Genomic DNA, 18,155 nt, shown 5'->3' on the forward strand with positions numbered 1-18,155 from the left:
TTAGAATATTCTAAAGCCGAACAATTTGATTCATGAATACTTAAAAAAAAAAAATCTAAATAAAAGAGGAAAAGCAGCATTCATTGTAAACAAACCAGACTGGGGGTTTACAGCACTGAAATGTGATTTCTGTGGACTCAGTTGGGGGGAAAAACATGCTGCTTTTCAGTTCAGTAGAAGCAGAATATTGTGGAGTGATTGCTTCCAAATAAAGCTGTGGATTTATTAAAGTCTGGCACGTTTTTTCTTTTCCTTTTTCTGTCTGATCATTGAGAGGGTGAAAACTTGTCAACTGCCACCTTTTTTACAAGAAACCAGCCAAACAACAACAAAAAAGCTTCAATAACAGATAAAAAGACAACATATCGTGATTAAAATAACCTGTTTTTGGAATTTGTCATCTGATACGAACATAGAGAAGGAAAAATAAGTCGTTTTTTGTTTTTTTTTCTGATGTTTTCTCACCAACAAAGAATGGAGAAGTCTGCAATTGTCACCACAACTACACTTTAATCTGCGTCTTTCCCCCCCAGAAGATCATACATTATGTTTTGACTAATGGTAACCTTTGGCTACATTCACACAGCAGGCAAATCCCATCCAAATCCTTTTTTTTTCTGTCCATAGACAATCCATATCTGACTTTTTGATGGCAGACTAAAAAAAATAAAAATCTGATCCATATGTGGTGCTAATTGCATACACATCCGTTTGTTCTGAAAGTGTCTGCAGTCTGAAAGGTCATGCTGCATTTCATTCCACTTTCACGTCATGAACAATCGGCGATCTGTAAATATTTTATTTTCATGTGCATGACACATTCTTACTCCAGATTAAACTAAAAAGGATTATGGATGACTTTCTGCTCGTCATCTTAACTGGAGTCTTCATTTCATTTCAGAAGACAGAGTGAATGTACTACTATTGAACAATCAAGCTTTTCCTGTATTTAAAGAGAGACCAACTCTTGCTCTAATCTATAGAATTATCCATCTTTAAGCAAACAAAGTCTATGAAAAGAGGTTTGGATTTTAGATTATTTTTTGGGGGGTAAAATTCCAGCAGTGTAGTAGTGGGTATTACCTCATAATTTACATGCAGATATATTTTTTTTTGTTAGCCGTTCCACTTGATCGGCTGAGCTAATTGAATCCTGAAGAGAAGGGGTCAAAGAGCTAAACCGCTGCAGTGGTGTTGTAGTTTGCTCATGTCTCTTCCAAATGAGATTTTTATTTTTTTTTCCCCCGAACCAGGCTTGTTCTTATTGGAGTGAAATTGCTCTGCAGCTGGCTGGGGGACGAAAAGGATATTTAATAGTCTAAATCATCTTTTCTTTTTAAGTTACTAAACAACAAACAACTTTCAGAGATTTGGATGCATACGTTCTTCAGTTATTGCACCATGATTTCCAGACTACTGAGCACACCTGAATATATTACAAAACCCGTTGCATGTGGAAAAAAGTAGAGGTCTGTAGAACAGAAATTACAGTAAATTTTGCGGTGGGATTGCCTCTCATCAGAAGGTTTCTGGAGAAAGGTTACCCCGCCAATCTGGTTGGATGGTCAGACAATAAACAAACAACAACAAAAAAAACAACCATTAAGCTGTTTGGCTGCAATGATGAGTATAATGTCTAGAACCATCACACTGAGGCTTTCAATCCTAAGAGCATGTTACCAACTCCCCCAGCATGGTGGTAACAACCTAGTAGTGTTGGGCTGATTCACTTCCACTGCTATGTGCACAGTTGTGTTTTCTGACAGGACAATGACCTCCACGTGGTTTTGGAGTGGATATAGCAAGCTTGTGTTAAGCTTCTGAAATGGCCTTCCCAAAGCTCTGACCGCCACCTTAATAACTGGTCAAAAGTTGAATTTGTGTCAGGAAACCCAATCATTTAATTAAGGTGGTCAATTAGGAAGAGTGGCCAGATTTAATCAGACGCATTATAGGAACTTGCTCATGTTTACAGAAAGTGTGTGGTTGAGATTTACTTGGACATTTAACTAATTCTTAGCATGTTTGTGAGTATAAACTTCATCCTGTGAAGATTAAAAAAAAACAACAAAACTATCACATATTTACATTGGAAAAAGAGCTGTTCAAATAAAAACCATAAATTAGCGACGTTCATTCCCACAATAACCGTGGAAACTTCTAACGCCGTTGCATGTTTCTGACAAATTCTCATTTTTTTTAATCATCTTTGCAGCACCACTTTAATCTTCTTTACTCAGTCATTTTATTGAAGTTTTACATCAACGTCGCCTTCGTGAAGTGCCGTTTTATCCTGTTTTTTATTCTAAAGCATAAATACAGCAGAGGTTATTAATCCTTTTTACAAGTGGTAATGATTTTGCCCCCTGCTGGTTTTCCAACTGATCTTTAGCTGTCTTAGTTTTATTAGCGTGCCATTATTTCTCACCACACATGGCTTACCCTGAAGTAGAACTTTCTTCAACCCGTTTGTGTGACTTAATCTGCTCATTCAGAAGAATAAAAGTCTGGCTATCCCCCTGTGGTCCGCTTCCCTCCCTCTGAAAACAGTTTGAAGGTCACAGTAGCTCCTTGATGGCTGCTGTACTTTTGATTCCGGCTTCTTTGAGGCATTAAGATGAAGGCTTAGCGCTAACACCACCAGAGGGGTCTTATTGGCTCAGGGAGGAGATTGGAGCTGTAAGGCCCAACAAACAGCTTTGGAGGATGACCGGTCGTTGGGTGATTCACAAGATAAGAGGGCAGAAAGGCTGCATGGAAACATGACATGGACTCTGACGTTTAGGACTCTTGTTTCGGGTGGATGAAAGCATCTTAAAGCAATTGCATACGGGATCATTTATGAGCTGACTGACCAAACTGTGAATGTCCCGCTGCATGAAGCACGACATAAGAACACCACTGATCATTTGTGATCTCCGGTGACCCCTTGGGATAACGCTGTAAAATTGACTACAGATATTATTCATGTCAGGCTGGGGTAGCTGTTAGTCTGCATCTCAGTTTGAGCGTTTTTTTTTGTTGTTGTTTTTTTCATCTGCTTTGCTTTGTTTTGCGTTAACATATTTCTCTGCTTTTTTTTTTTCCTCTAGACTTCAACTTTGAACTTTCCTAGTCACTCGTTTCTGACACAAATCAACTTGTTTTATTCTGCACACATTCAGAAGCAGTGATTTAAATGGAGCATTTAATTTCTCCAAATAAACGTCTCTCAAAAAGTGATCTCGGTAGTTCCAATTAGTGTCGGTGCGACAAAGACTTAACACTTGCTTCACCGATATTTTGTGTGTTTGTTTTTTCAGCTATGATTTCTGGGAGTGAAGTGAAAGCTTACTGGCATCGTTATCAATGTCGGGCATGCTCTGAATTTAAAATGAAGAATAATAATATGATTAACCTGCTCGAATTAAACTGAAGACAACGGATCGGTGTGGTGTCACTGTTGTGTTCAGACCAAATTCATAAAGAAAGTTTATGTTGCCATGTGGGCTGCCCATTTGGGCAACATTCTCTAACCAGCTCTCAAATCACTGATGCCTCCGGGTTTGGGTTTATTACTTTACGCCCGACAGTGAATTGGATGCAAAAAAATATACATGTATAAAGATCCATCGGGTGCAGATTAGGTTCACAGCAAATATTTCTGGAGGTAATCAGTTTGGATGAAAAAGTACTGTTTAGCATTTTCATGTTGTCAAAAAGCCCAGACTGATTAAACAAGAACTGATCCAGATTTTTGGAGCAGAAACATCCACATGCTACGTCGCATTAAAGGGCGCTACAGGTCAGATCCGAATACATTTTGCTCACTAAAATAAGAGATTATGATGCCAACATAATCCAAACTACTGAACGGTGTACCAAATCAACAAACTGAAATGATTTGTTCACGATCAAGTAAATGGGAAAACTACTTTTGATGCAGGTTCTGTTGAGTCTGCATTTGAGGAACTGCGGTTTCTGTTTGTAGGACAGCAGACGTCTGTGTTTCAGAGTTTTACTTCCTGTCCATCTCTCTTTGTTGGCCGTCTCTGGCTCTGATGCTCATCTTTGTTCTGCTCTCTTGGCTTCGCTCAGTCTCCTTTGAACAAGACATTAATCTCAGTAGGACAAGCCAGTTAAGTAAAGGTTAAGTAGATAAAACAAATGTGTAATGTGTCCTTTGTGACATCTTTACCCATTAAGTCTAAATGGAAAATCAGCAACTCCTCACTTCCTCCTCCTCCCTATGATGGTTGGCTGAAATAATAGCAACTCTAATAAAGAATTTTTAAGAGTCTTTTACTAGGTTAATAAAATAAAAGCAGCCCTCAACCTCAGGCATTGACTTCCAGCCTTACCTTTGAAACAGACCAGCACTACAAGGCCTCAGTTTTTGTTTCCGTTGCTGATGTTGGATTAATTCCCATGACTGTTCAGTTTTGCTTCACTGATTCAAAATCGGACTGCATGTCTCTCAGTTGATCAACCAAGTCATATAACTTGATGTTTATTTTCCTTTTTATTTATTTATTTTTTTTGCTTGTTTCTCTCATCTTTAAATATCTCAACTTGGACTTTAAAATTGGTCAAATTTACTCACCAGTGTTTCTCTGAGAGCCTCCAGAAGTCTCAACTGTTTTCATGTGATGTAACTTGCAGGCAGCATGCTCTCTTCCTCTGCAGTCTGAATTTGGGACGTTCCTCCTGCACTGAGATGTCTGCTGACTCAGACCTCTGACGCGGATGAGCTCCCGATAAGGCTCAGTGTGTTACTGGTGTACTGGAAAACTCTAAATCAGAGACTGGCTTCCGGAGCTGACACGCTCAGTTCTGGTCCTGGCCGTGGTCCAGCAGTGACCCTGCTGCAGATTCAGTGAACTCAGAAACCCTTCATGTGCTCACTTCAGACATTTGCATTATTTATTTCCCACTGATTTCAAACAGTGTAATGTTATATTCAAAATATTTATTCCGGCTTCAACACTTTGGAATAGGGCAGCACACAGGCCCTTATATTATATTTTCTCATTTCTGGAAAAATAATAATCTGTTAGAAAAATCAGATGAAGTTTTGATTTTTGGGGGGATTTTGTCTTAATTCCTGCCTCAGTGGATTTAAGGTTGTTTGTATAAATGCCGATGGAGAAGTTGGTTGGAGAAGCTTTTCAGAAATTTTCAGTGGACACATTGTTCATTTTGACACAAGTGAATGAATCTGTCTGCAAAGAACAAGAATTTGGGTTTTTGTAGAGATTTGCTCAGAAACTGGAACGCAACTCTACAGGGAACAGTCACAGGGAAATAAACTTTTACCAGGGCTGGTATTCTGATTGGCTGACCAGTTCACTAGCAAACAGAAGAAAACCCCTGCAGAGGTTTCGAGTCTTTCAGAACACCCTGGGTGTCCTGTCTTGTCTTGATTTATCAAACCGTATTTCAGTTTGTCTTTCTGGCAGTGTTGCCTGCTAAGATGTTTAGGCTAATTACTTCCTTTCATCTGGCTAGCACCTACACCTCACTGCTCATTCTACTGGAACCAGTAGTGTACAAACACAGCAGGGTTGTGATGAGGTCTGATGGCATGATGTATTATTATATTAACCCCTTTAACGGTCCTCCCCAAAATCACTTGCCTATCAGACAATGGTTACATGAGGACGGTGGTGATCGCACGGCACTTCAAGGGTTAAAACACCACTGGTAAAACTGACCCAGGTACTGTTGGTTTAAAACTTAAAATTAAGTAAATTAAGGTAAATTAAGACTAAACCTTTCATTATGAGGATCAGATATGAACACCCTGTTGCTTGAAACTCTTTTTCTGAAGTAAGAATGGAAGTAGATTTTGAGTTGTCTTGATTTGACAGTCGGGTGAAAGAATCATCTCATTGGGCTGCCTCGAAATATTCCTTTACTATAAGTCAGTTTGATTTAGTTTTTCTAACAGTATTTGTATACTTGGTGGACGCACACCATTCCACGTATCGACAGAATACGAGTAATTTGTACACACTCTGAGAATGCCACAGCCACTTAATCATTAGCTACTATTGATCATAAAGGTAGTTCCTATTAAGCCTTCTTAGCATCACTACTTAGGCTATTTCTCGATTTGCAATTTGTCTGGACTTTTTTCGATCATCTCCAGTTCAAAATCTGTGAGCAAAAGGAATTCCTAATATTTAGTCAGTATTGCTAAAAGCTCATCTCAAGTCAATATCCCAAAACTACCTGGTCTCAAAGTCACTGTTCTCAAAGCTGAACATGACCAGCATGCAAATGATCAAGTAGAATAACTTGGTCAGGTCGAACGCAAAGTACGTTTGACATTAAAACCTGAGCTTCGGTAGCATTTGCTACCAATGGTCAGAATTGGGAAACATTAGACTTCAGTCACCTTCAAACGCCGTTTGTGTGCGACTTACCCACAGGCCACTGTTTCACCCACAACACAGCGTTTTACCCCCGTTATCGGCTCCCTCTTGGTCACCGCCTCTAAACAACCTCAGTGGGATTCTGCTGCTCTCCATGTGGAGAACCACTGCCAATGACCGTTTTGCATTAGTTAGAATCTACCACCAAGTCCCATGATTTACCCAGCTGTCTGGGATAATCTTTTTCTGGAGAGCTATTGATTCCTGCATTGTGGCCCTAATTTGTGTTTAGCTCGTCCTAGACCCAGCACACATTCCTCTGTGAAAACACTAATTATTCTAGTTATCGCTGTGGCTAAAAGAGGCTGCTCAGATTTTTAATTTCAGTTTTCTAAAACCGGGACTGTACATAATTTGTCTCGTGAGGATGAGACACCCTGCTGGGTTTTTTAAAAATAATTTTCCACCTTCTTTCCCCTCTGTGTGCCTTTTTTCATGTGATTTTAAAGAAAAGTGAAAATGTAACTGATGCAATTGGAATTAGCTGAATGGAGTTGGTTTAAAGAAAAAAAAGATTTTTCGTACATTTCTACTTCGGAATGAACATCGGCGCGTTGCCGGCTCTCTGCACAACCTTTGCTTGGCTTAAATGAACCATAATGCCTCTACCAAATAATTAATTTCTGGTTCTCTCTCCTCTCCTCATCTCTCCCCCTTTCTCTGAACCCTTGTGGATTTCACAGTTCAGCGAAGTTGCAGGGAATGAAACAGTAATGGATTCTTGTTGCCATTTGTTTTTGAAGAATAAGGGAATAAGATGGAATTGGGACATGAAGAACATCTCTTTCTGTCTATTTGCAGCTTCCTGCTTCTCTTTTCTCTGATTTTTTTTTTATCTGTCTTCTATGTTCCTTTTCCTTGCTCTGTAATTTATTACAGGTAAAATTAAAAACAAAGGACAAATCCTGACCAACTCCGCCTTCATTGGCTGCATCAGAGCAGAACATTACACCTTTGTGAATTCTTGACAATGTGAGAAATATCTGTCTAAAAATATTGAGCATGAGAGTTGATGGATATTAATAATTGGACAAAAGTAAGTTGTTTTTCAAGTTTTCTTATGCTTGTTGATTGGACTTCATGGTGTAATGTGCGTGAATAAAAAGTGTGCACAGAGACTGCTTGCAGAGCAAAAGATTACATGACACATGGAGTTTTTCCTGGCTGCTTCTTAAATTTTTTATTTTTTTTTCAGTAGAAAATCACACGGCATTGCAAGAGAAGCTTGCATACTATTATCTTAAGTATAAATGTTACATTGTTTTTGACTTTGTAAAGCCATTTCTCAGTTGAATCGGTAGAATTCATTTAAATTAGTTGGCTTCCTTGCATGAGCCATTAAGCAAATTAAACAAATCTCCAGTAGGTGTGAGTCTGGGCATTGGGAAAACAAATCTGAGAGCTTAATGTTAGTCAACCTTTATCCATTAAAATGTTTGGGAACATTGTCAAACTGTATCCAAGCATTTACCATTTACCTGTTGATTTGAGGTGAAATTTCACAATTTGGATGGTGCTGTTCTCCTTTTATTATTCCAATCATATTGTTTAATGTTTGCCATGATTATCAATGGGTAAAGTTTTTATTTTTATTTTTATTTTTTAAAGGTTTTAAGTCCTTGGTGGCTCAGTTCGAAGTCTCCGTTGACCTAACTACCACTGTCTCCTGTCAAACAAATCATCTTCATAAAATAAGTGCGTCACTAAGCAAACGTTAATGCAGCTTGGCCTTACAGTTCTCAGTTACTGTAATTTTACAGATTTTGGTGAATGAATGTATAGAGAGGAACCTGTAATTCACAATGCATTCAAACACGGTGTATGAAATTTGCACCCTGAAAAAACAAAACAAAAACACATTTAAACAAATTACTAAAGTCCAAAATGATTGCAATCGTATCAATGAGAAATAACTGAAAACGTTGTTACTGTAACGGTATTTACAACACAGAGCGTTGAGGCAGTCTCTGGGCCGGTCTCCTCCTGCCCGTGCGCTCCCTCCCTCGGACGTCTGGTCCTCGTATCGCCCAACACTCGCATCTCGAGGAGCTTTGAATGAGGAAGGAGGAAGAACGGCGCGTCTTTCGCTCAATAACGCAACGACCCTTCTCCCGAGGACGACCTCATCAGACGCGCTGTCTGTTCATCAGTTTACAAGCAGCAGAGCCGGGAAGGGGGGAAGGACAGGCCCGTCAGGTCTGTGATGTTAACGATTTACGGGCCGCGGGTTTACTGCCCTCGCTGGTGAACCAGACAAACTGAAGGTCTGATGGAATCGGATGAGACGAGGTCAAAATAATAATTATTTTTTTTCCATGAAGGTGAAAAGGACTGAATTGATGGTAGAAGACGAGGCTAATCCCGAGTCTGTGTGGGGGGAAAACAAAGGGATTTAAATTTTGTATGACTGAAGAAGTCTCTATAAAGTCTCCAGGACATCTACCTTGCATTTACAGAATTCAGCTGTAAATCTGATCCAGTAGTCTTAAAATACAGGAAGCATGCTGCATTTATTGAACCTTATTTTCTTGTTTTGTCAGTTAAAGTTTCACCCCAACCAACAAAATCAGTTTTTTCTAACCATAAAACCCTCCAGATCTCAGTGACTTTCATCTGATGCAGTCTTCTGTGTACACGTAAACATTAACGTCGTTGATTGGAGGCAGAAAAAAAGAAAAAAAAAAAGAAATCCAGCTGTAGATCTGTCTCCTGGGCCCAGTGCCACCAGTAAAGTGTTTGATGTGCATCAGTTCCCTCCATCCCCCTGAGGTTCAAACACACACTTCAGTTTGTGTGTGTGTGTGTGGGTCGCCTCTTGTACAGTACTTTAAAAACATAATTAGCCGCAGCGTGTACAGTGAGGGTCACGAGTTGGTCAGTGGGGGGGAAAAAAAAAAAATCATATCATGCTTTGGTGCACAAAGTTTTCTAAAGTGAAATACATTTGATGATAAACCTTCTTCTTCTGCTAGGATGAAGTGTTTCCATCTGTTCTCAGATTAATGCAACTTGGATTAATGGGAACAAAATGAGTTTTGCAAAACAGTTGCTGCAGGATTTTACATTTCATCTTGAGACAAATTAAATAACGTCAGTGCGTCACACAGAGCACCACCTTCTGTTCCTTAGTCCATTTAGAACGATTCAGTTTTATCCAGGGAGTTGTACCTCACAATCTAATAAACTTCACATTACATAGAAGGTAAAAGTAGTCAAAGACTAGATTAATTTCAAAATCTGAGTATTTTTTTTTCAGATTCACAATAAGTAATTCTATTAGATCCAGCTTAATTCCTTCGACATATTTCAATGTTCTTCCACTGTGGCCGCTTCACTTTAATCTGATCTCTTCTTTACGCTGATACCTTACCGACCAGGAAACTTAAAGATGAAATGATTACGTTGATTAAATGTATCATCCAGATCAGGCACAGAGCGATGAGTAAAAGCGGAGAAGAAAATGCTTTTTTTTTTTTTTTTTTTTTGTTTGTTTGTTTAACAAGACGAGATCTGCAGTAGAATCAAAACCACAACCGGGAAAAACATCTCCCTATTTCAAGCTCAGAACCTCAGGGATGACTGCTGCCAAAAACAGAAATTCAAGTTTATATGCGCAGTGAACGGTTCTAGTAGTGTGACATGGAAATGAAAAGGCACATTAATATTAGAGAAAATTGGAGACGATGGTCTTTAAATGTTTGTCAAATATAAAACCCTCCAGATCGCTCATGTTTTAAACATTAAATAGAAATGATTGAAAAGAGTGGTAGTGCTTTCCAAAGCATCAAAAACACTCAAACCTCTACACTGAGAGGTGCCACAGTTGCTACGAACCAGAAGTAGTTTCTAAATCAAGACAAAGCTAATAAATAATAATAATAAATAAAGTTTGTGAATTTGTGGAAAGGGTATGTGTATCATCAAATCAGATCAGGCTTGTTTGGATTGTTTTTGTTTCCCTCATAAATGAATGTACAGATTGACTTTTTGCATTTACTTATATTAACTTTTTTTTATTTTTAATATAGAAATCAACTATGATCTCAAACACCGAAACACGAGAAATGTGCTTAAAAGCCATAGACTCTGCACAGATATTGGATTACGGATGTCAGAGCCTCATTAACGGGAAGCTGAAACTTTGTCGCACACGGTTATTTAAAACGCCTAAAGCTTTATGAGGTTGACCACAATTAAATGTGACATTTAAATCCATCAGTCACTAATATTCCTTAAACACAACTTCAAAAAAAGTCAAAAATCCACTGTTAGAGAGGATAAAGATGGTTACCAACACGTATATTACTGCTTTAGTATTTGGGAACCAGCGCTTAAATATGAAATTTCCACTCCCTCAGAAATGGCGCTAAGTATGAAGAAAGGGTTATGTACATAAAACCTCCATATGAGGTTAGCTAGGTGAACAAAGTAAGGAAACCAGAATGGTGAAAACCAAAATGTCATTGTTTGTCATTCTTCCTCATGCAGTAAACATGGAAACACAAGCACAACATTTTCCATCTAGAACTCATTGAAGATGAAGAAAAATGTTTAGGGTTTCCTGAATGCTTAGAGAAAGTCTCGTCTTTGCAGGTTAACGACAAAACTGTTTAAAGGATTCTTGGCCGATTGTTAGTTTTGCCTCTTGACTACCTGTATGTTTTTTTTGTGAGCTGCAACACATTTTGTTTCAATTTTTTTTAGCTTGCAAAGTGATTTCTAAAGCCTTAGAGTTACACGTGCCACAAACGGAATCAACTTAATCTTCTTAAATGCTTTGACAAGATTAACCACCTAATTTAAAAAACAAGATTGAGGGTTTTCCTCTGCAGCTCAAACCCCCAGTTGGATTACATTCATAGAAACTATTTTTAAATGTCTAATCCTGTGAAACAGAGATGGCGTCTTTGCGGATTCCAGGGTGCCAGGGCAACACCGATAACACCACAGGGGGTTAAATTTTAAAGTGTCTCACAAAAGTCATGAAATATTTCTTTCATTATTTCTCCTCAGCAGCTGAGTTTATTAAAACCCTGTGAGTAAAATATTTTACATGAGCTGCAACAAATTAAACACAACACGAAGAAGCTGAGACAGAACTCAAGATTCAGCAGAAAAAACAAAAAAGCTAACTAAGACTCCATGGGTTGTGTTTATGAAAAAATTTCGATGCAAAGCCAGCGTGTTTTAATTAAGCGTTCTTGGTGGTTAGAAATATAAGCACACGTCTTGGCAGCGCTCTGAGGTGGCGCTTCCTCGTCACCCTCCGTTTCTTCTTCCCGCCCTTCGAGTCGTCTCGGCCGGCTTTATAAATAGCAAGCGGCGGTTCGAGGCGTTTTGAAACGAGTCCAGCCTCGTTTGTTCTGTTTGTGCAGCGAACTCATTCATAATGTAGAGTTCAGAGTCACTGCTCTTCCACAGCAGCACACACCAGCAACAATTCTGCCTGTAAGCAGCCATAAACGCATGCAGACGTAGGCATAATGCGCGGTCCACGCGTGAGGATTGCGCTCTCGCTGCATGATTTATTCTTACTGTTGCGTGCCGCCGCGGTGCTTGAAATACGGGGCCTGCGCAATGCATATTTACTCTGGTAGAACAGTAGACGTATATTAATATTTCCCTCCATAATTCCCTCCACCTCTGCAGACCCAGGGGCATACGAGCTGAACCTCGTGTCTAGATGTCGTGACACGCTACAAGCAGCAGAATTAATATTTACAGAGATCAGGGTTCAGCATGTATTTACTTGAACATAAAAATAAATCACAAAGCTCACTGGAGAGGAGGCTGGAGAGTAAATACAAACAGGGCTTGTGAGATAAAACGCCTGCGGGGCTTTAGAGGAACATCCGACCTATAGGGGTAACAAACACCAGAGGATTATTTTCCAGTCCAAACGGGAAGATGGGTGTTTAAAGCACCACCTTATGATTAAATGTTGTAAAGTTGAAGGCTGCTGGGAACACGAAGCTTAAAATCTAACTGCAAATTTAGTCAGAAATGTCCATTTAAAAAAAAAAAATAAATAAAAAAAACTCCCCAAAAACTTGATCTGCATTGAATTAGACAGAATTGCTACCGTCTCATAACTGTGCTATTTCTCTTAAAGACTGAGATCATTCCAGGTAAAAAAAAAATTCCCTCAATTTCCCACGGCTGTCTCTCAAATTCAGGCCGCACAAAGATTTTCCCTGCGGGGACAGTAAAGATTTTTCGACTTGAGTGGACTCTAGATATCATGATCTACTCCTCAGTTTTGTTTCATATAAGTGACACGACGAATTATGATCGCGCAAGGACTCGCAGTAAAATGAGAAAGTCCTAAATAATTTCAAAGTACCAACTTTGGCATATTTTTCTATCTCAGCCTCTTGATAGGAAAGTCAAACAGAGATGAAATTATTCAAATTTGTAGCACAGAGGCTCATACCACTAACCTTACAAAATATCTTCAGGTATTTCTGAATTGTTTTTAACTGAAGGTCAAACATAAAATAGGTAAATTGTTAACTTATTTTTTTTTTCTTATGAATGTGAAGTTCCTTGTCTACCAGTTTAATCATATTCAAAAATACACCTTGTTACTCTGAATGTTTTTATTCATAGTAGCAGGAACTAAAACTATTATTTTACCTGCCTTTAACTGCCTTAAAGCCTGAAAATGACATAATTACATCAGACCTTCATCATGATAAAGACAAGTCATTGTCTGAAGGAAAAACATTAGTGTTTCTTTTTGTCCACCAGCTGATGTACTTCCCTTTTTTTTTATGTATTTAACATTTATAAACAGTCATGGGGAAGAAAAGTGCAGGCTGTTAGCTATTGAATATTGGTCTTTATCGGCTTCCTTATTGCATTAACATTTACCATTTTCCCTTTGTCGGATCATTTTACCCCACGGCACCTCGGGTTTTAATGAGCAGAGCCATCGTCTGAGCGGATGTCCTCGGTGCCTCCATGTCAGTGCTTCATTTTCTGTTCTTGAACAAATCGCATTAAGTGAAACCTGCGGTTGTGTAAAAGTTTCCTGTTCAAACACAGGGCTTCAGGGCACTGAGATGACTAAGTAAAGGAAAAAGATTTAACATATCTGAAAATGGAAAACACATTAGTCCATTCATCCAACCAACCATCAAAAGCCCTAAAATTATATAGCAACCACGGTTTGACGTTTTCATGCCGTGGATCTTCTTCCTCATCACCAAACCTGATGTCAGATAATTTCTATCATCGTCTGACTTGCAAAATTTTGCAGTTAAACTGCAGCCTGAAAGTCGTACAAGCTCCTTCGACCTCTAAGCAGTGAGCGCAATTAGGGTTGGGCGCAATTTGGAGGCGTGGGCGATAGGGTTTGGGTTATTCTCCTAACCTAAAATGTGGATCTAAGGGCTTGATGTTTTTGACGTTATAGTGTTGAGATAACTAAAGAAATGTTAAGACTTAACAAGTTAACCACCTTAATTTTTCTGTTACAGCAACCTGAACACCAATCAGGCCAAATCAACAGATTTTGCAGATGTTGACCTGCTGAGCGTTGAGTTGAGCCTTCTGACAGAAATTTGTAAAATGCGGTCATAAATAAAACCAGCTTGACTTTCGCTGTCATAATATCAGTTGCTCTTACTTTGAAAATACAACACATTTAATCAGTGGAGGGTTGTCTCTGGTAAAGCAGATCCATGTAGCGCCTCGTTCCTCACAGCTTTTTCTTCCAAATTGTTTCCCCTCCGACTCAGAGCCGACAGTTGTTTTTACCCCGAAGCCTGACTGACGGGGGGGGCAGAGGGATCCTGCCTGCTTGCCTGCTTTAAATGATCATTGACGTCCATTATCTGAAGGGTAATTGGTATTTTACTCAGAAAAAAAAGTCCTCCTTATGGTTTTGTATTATTCCACTCTTCCATTTAAAAAAAAAAAAAAGAATTTGTGTTTTCTACCGTTTAGCCTGGGGCAAACATGACTCATCACTACAGATGCTGCACAGAGAAAAAGGGGGGGGATTTTTTTTCATACTCCCTGCTGAATTAGCATTGTGTTTGCAGTTAAAATGAAAATGTCGACTGAAATCTGTCTCCTCGTTGTCGCAGCTCTTTTCATTTCAAATCTCTCTTGATCCCCGCTCTTCTCCAAATGATCTCCAGCTGATGGCTGTAAGATATTGCGTCTTATGTACAGCGAATAGATGCTGTCAGTCTGTATTTCTGCTACTTCTCATGTTTCCAGAAAACAACAACATGCCTGTGCAGGGTGCTGCTACTGCAAACCTGCAGGTTTTATCACAGAAGTCAGACATTCAACATGAACACCACAACTTTTTTTAGAGACCATAAGAATTAATATGTGTAAATATATGTGTCCTTATTGTACTGAAAAGTCCCTCTATTATTTACGAAGCCTTTCAAAGCTTTCCTGTTTTCTTTTCTAAAACATGAAACATGACAATGCATCCTTGATTCTAAAAGCCTTTTATCTGGTTTGCACATGTCGTCTTATATTTGACGGTAAGGTGCATCTTTTCATACTCACACATACACACAGTACACATTCACATATTAAACACAAAGCAAGTAGAACAAAGAAGGACTCAATGTTTAAGTCCTTCCTTGTTTTATTGTCTACATAAATTGAAAACAAGCATTACTTTGATATTTCCTCAAAATCAGATTAATTAAAGACAGAAAAACTTAATTATGGTGTCCTTAGTTCGTAAAATACAGAAAAAGAAGCAGAGTTGCAAAGAAAACATGTTAAGGGCAGAAATAGCCACAAGAAATATCACAACAAAGACTAAAGCTAATATTAGCCTGTTACCTTGCTGTTTACACCTCCCATTGCCCAAATCCTCAGCAAAAAAATGTCACCTCTGTTTTATGTCAGATGTTATACTTGAGAGTAGCTTTATAAACCCCAGTCAAGACTGATTAGAAATTTAGGAGAGAGAAACTTTCAGTTGTCGTCTAAAATGAACAAAACATCATTAACATGTTGAGGTGAAAAGCTCTGTCATGGTACTTAACATCTTGCACAAGATGGGAGTGTGAGCACTAACACAACTGTCCAGGTTAAAGTCTCATAGTCACGTCACATGCTTTATATTTGAAGATTAAAATGCAGACTGTTCTCCTCTTGCAGGTGCACAATCACCTTTTTGGAAAATAACTTTCAGTTTTGTATTTTCATTTAGCCTTTTACTTTACCAGAATAAAAACCCTTTGGTATTTAAAACCTCTTTTTCAAGGGAGTCCTGACCAAGAAAGAGGCAGCAAGGAATACAAGACAAAAACTTACACGGTGAAAACATGTACAGACTTTTGGTAAGTGTATTCTACAAAGGCCACCAATCTATTCAGACATTAGCCTGATTCAAAATTTCCGCCACATGGTCAAGTGGGTCAGATTGAACCCAAATACTCCGATCCAGAGACCCGTTTCCATGACGAAGCCTCGTCGTATAGTAGCTTGCAGTGACTCCTTGTACAGGCTCTTTAATCAGATGTGATTCAGCCCCTCAGCTATGATCATAGGAAGCAGCGCCAGCATTAATTTCAGACCTCAGTGGAGACATGTTATTATTCTGCAGGAGAAACCTTTGAGACCAGTGCAACGCCAAGCGATTCACTTCATCATAGTAGAACAAAAATACATTGTGACCTCGTTGTGACTGAGTTGGACCCCTTCGTGCTTCGTTGTCTTGCTTCCCATATATTGAAGGTTGCTTCAGGTTGGAGTGTCAGTCTTTCCAGTAAGCACACAGTTACTTCAGACAGTTTGGACACTGGAATATGTATATTTTTTATTTTATTTCCATAACGCCAAGTGCTTTTTGAAATTATATTCCAATCACTGTTTCTTGATGAACAAGAAACAATGATTGGTTGATTCATGTTTTTCCATGAACCGACCGAGACTCTTTTAAATGTTGAAGCATCACAAATAGCCCTCTTGGCTCAAACTAGATCGTCTCTAAGGGTCAGAAAGCTTCATTACCCAGTCGCTGACTGGAGCAAATTCCTCCCTCCCTGCCATCGTTCCCAGTGATTAAACCAGATTTATTAAGTCCAACTCTCACTTCCAACTGTTGGGCCGTGTTTGTCAAGTTTCTGTCCCTGTTGGGCCGGACAGCTCCGCTTGTTGGGGTTCTGTCCTGCTTCTGGCAGTCCCAGCGTTCCCCGGCGCTCCCACTGTCAGAAGGATTAATAATTACACATTCATCCATTATTCATCTCAGACGTAAGCTGCTCAGAGTGGTAAACATGGGCTCTTGTCAACACGCAGCTTGCTTGACTTTCTATCTTTTTTTTTTTCTTTCTGAATATTCACTTATTTATGTGGGACACTCAATTATGCCTTACAATGTAGCACATCAGAGATTGACCTCTGACCTCCACTCATGCTACCAGAATAAAGATAAAAGGCAGTCTATTTAGAGAACCTAAGAATAAGAAATAACTTGGCCATTGGCTGGTATTATGATATTAAATGTCTGAGATTGGAAAGAAGCAGGATTTCACTCACCAACCACCTTATTATGTTGGACTTGGTTGGGCCATTTTTTTTGTTTGTTTGTTTTCAGGACTTGACAAGGTGGAGTAAAACATTACAAAGCAGATATTGATTAAAATAACTAATCAGAAAAGAAAATCTATTGAGTGTTAGCCACGCTGATTTTGAATCTGTTAGCTTTTCTAATTATTAGCGATTAATTCAAGGTTTTTACAGACAAAGAAAATCTTTAACACATTTACTTAGGTGCAAGACTAAGGATTTTTCTTTTTTCAACATTTTTCCTGTTTTCATTGATTACACTTTGCTAAGTCCACCAAGCGTTGCCCCGCCCTTTGTCATCAGAGATAAAGAAAATAGAGAAAACAACAAGCACAATAAACCTCCGAAAAGTTTTAGAAAATGTTTAATTATCATTTAATACAGCAGCTGTGCAAAACCGTGTTTGTCCATTTAGTACTTAATTCCAGAGAGAAACAACAAATCCCTGCAGAAATAACTATTTTCAGTTTTAATAAAAACAAAAGTGGTCCTCGTGCTCTCTCAACTTCACAATGTTGTCCCAAATGGCAAAAAGTTTTGACACTTGGTGAGATTCTTTACTTCATTCTTAGAAGTTCTGTTGTTGGATCTGTTTGGGTTTGTATCATTTTTGTCTTAAATGACCTCAGTAGAGTAAAGTCATAGAAACTGGCCCTGGTTTCCTGCTGAATCCTGTCAAATTATTGTCCAGGTGTCAACCACAGAATTAGGATATTTATGTAGGTCTTTTGCCTTTGGTTTTTACCAATTCTCAACATGACATGTTTTCTTTATATTTTTTCATTCTCTTTGTTTTTCTTGTCTAACAAGCCATACAAACAGATCAGCTTTTTTTTTTTTTTTTTTCCTCCTTTTTGCTGAATGCAAATTTGCGGTTCTTCCGAAGCGGCTGCCTAGTCGTTCTTATTTCCCATCAGGATGGATCAAACCTCCACAAGCAGAATGTGACAAACCATCAGACTTTCATCTAAGAGTTTAATCCAGCAAGGAGTGCAGTTCGCCTGTTTACCTTCTGCATCCGCACGTAATTAAGCTCCGGAGAACACCTGATCTGAAGCATTGAAACCAAACCGGTCCGAATTGAATGCCTTGAGAGGAAAGCACTCCTCCATGCTGCAAGTGTTTTTAAACTTTCTCCTTATGTAAAATGTCAGGTTGCAAATATCAGCCTGAACGCCGCCTGTCAAC

At 38.9% G+C, this 18,155-nt stretch overlaps 1 protein-coding gene across 2 annotated transcripts in view; it reads left to right on the top strand.

Annotated features, from left to right (window-relative positions):
* The window catches only part of grid1b (glutamate receptor, ionotropic, delta 1b), a 473,055-nt gene that overhangs the window by 136,974 nt on the left and 317,926 nt on the right, over positions 1–18,155 (top strand). The window lies entirely within an intron of this gene.

This window comes from Poecilia formosa, unplaced genomic scaffold (genome assembly GCF_000485575.1).
Source record: "Poecilia formosa unplaced genomic scaffold, Poecilia_formosa-5.1.2 Scaffold173, whole genome shotgun sequence".
In the NCBI taxonomy this organism is placed as follows: Eukaryota; Metazoa; Chordata; class Actinopteri; order Cyprinodontiformes; family Poeciliidae; genus Poecilia; species Poecilia formosa.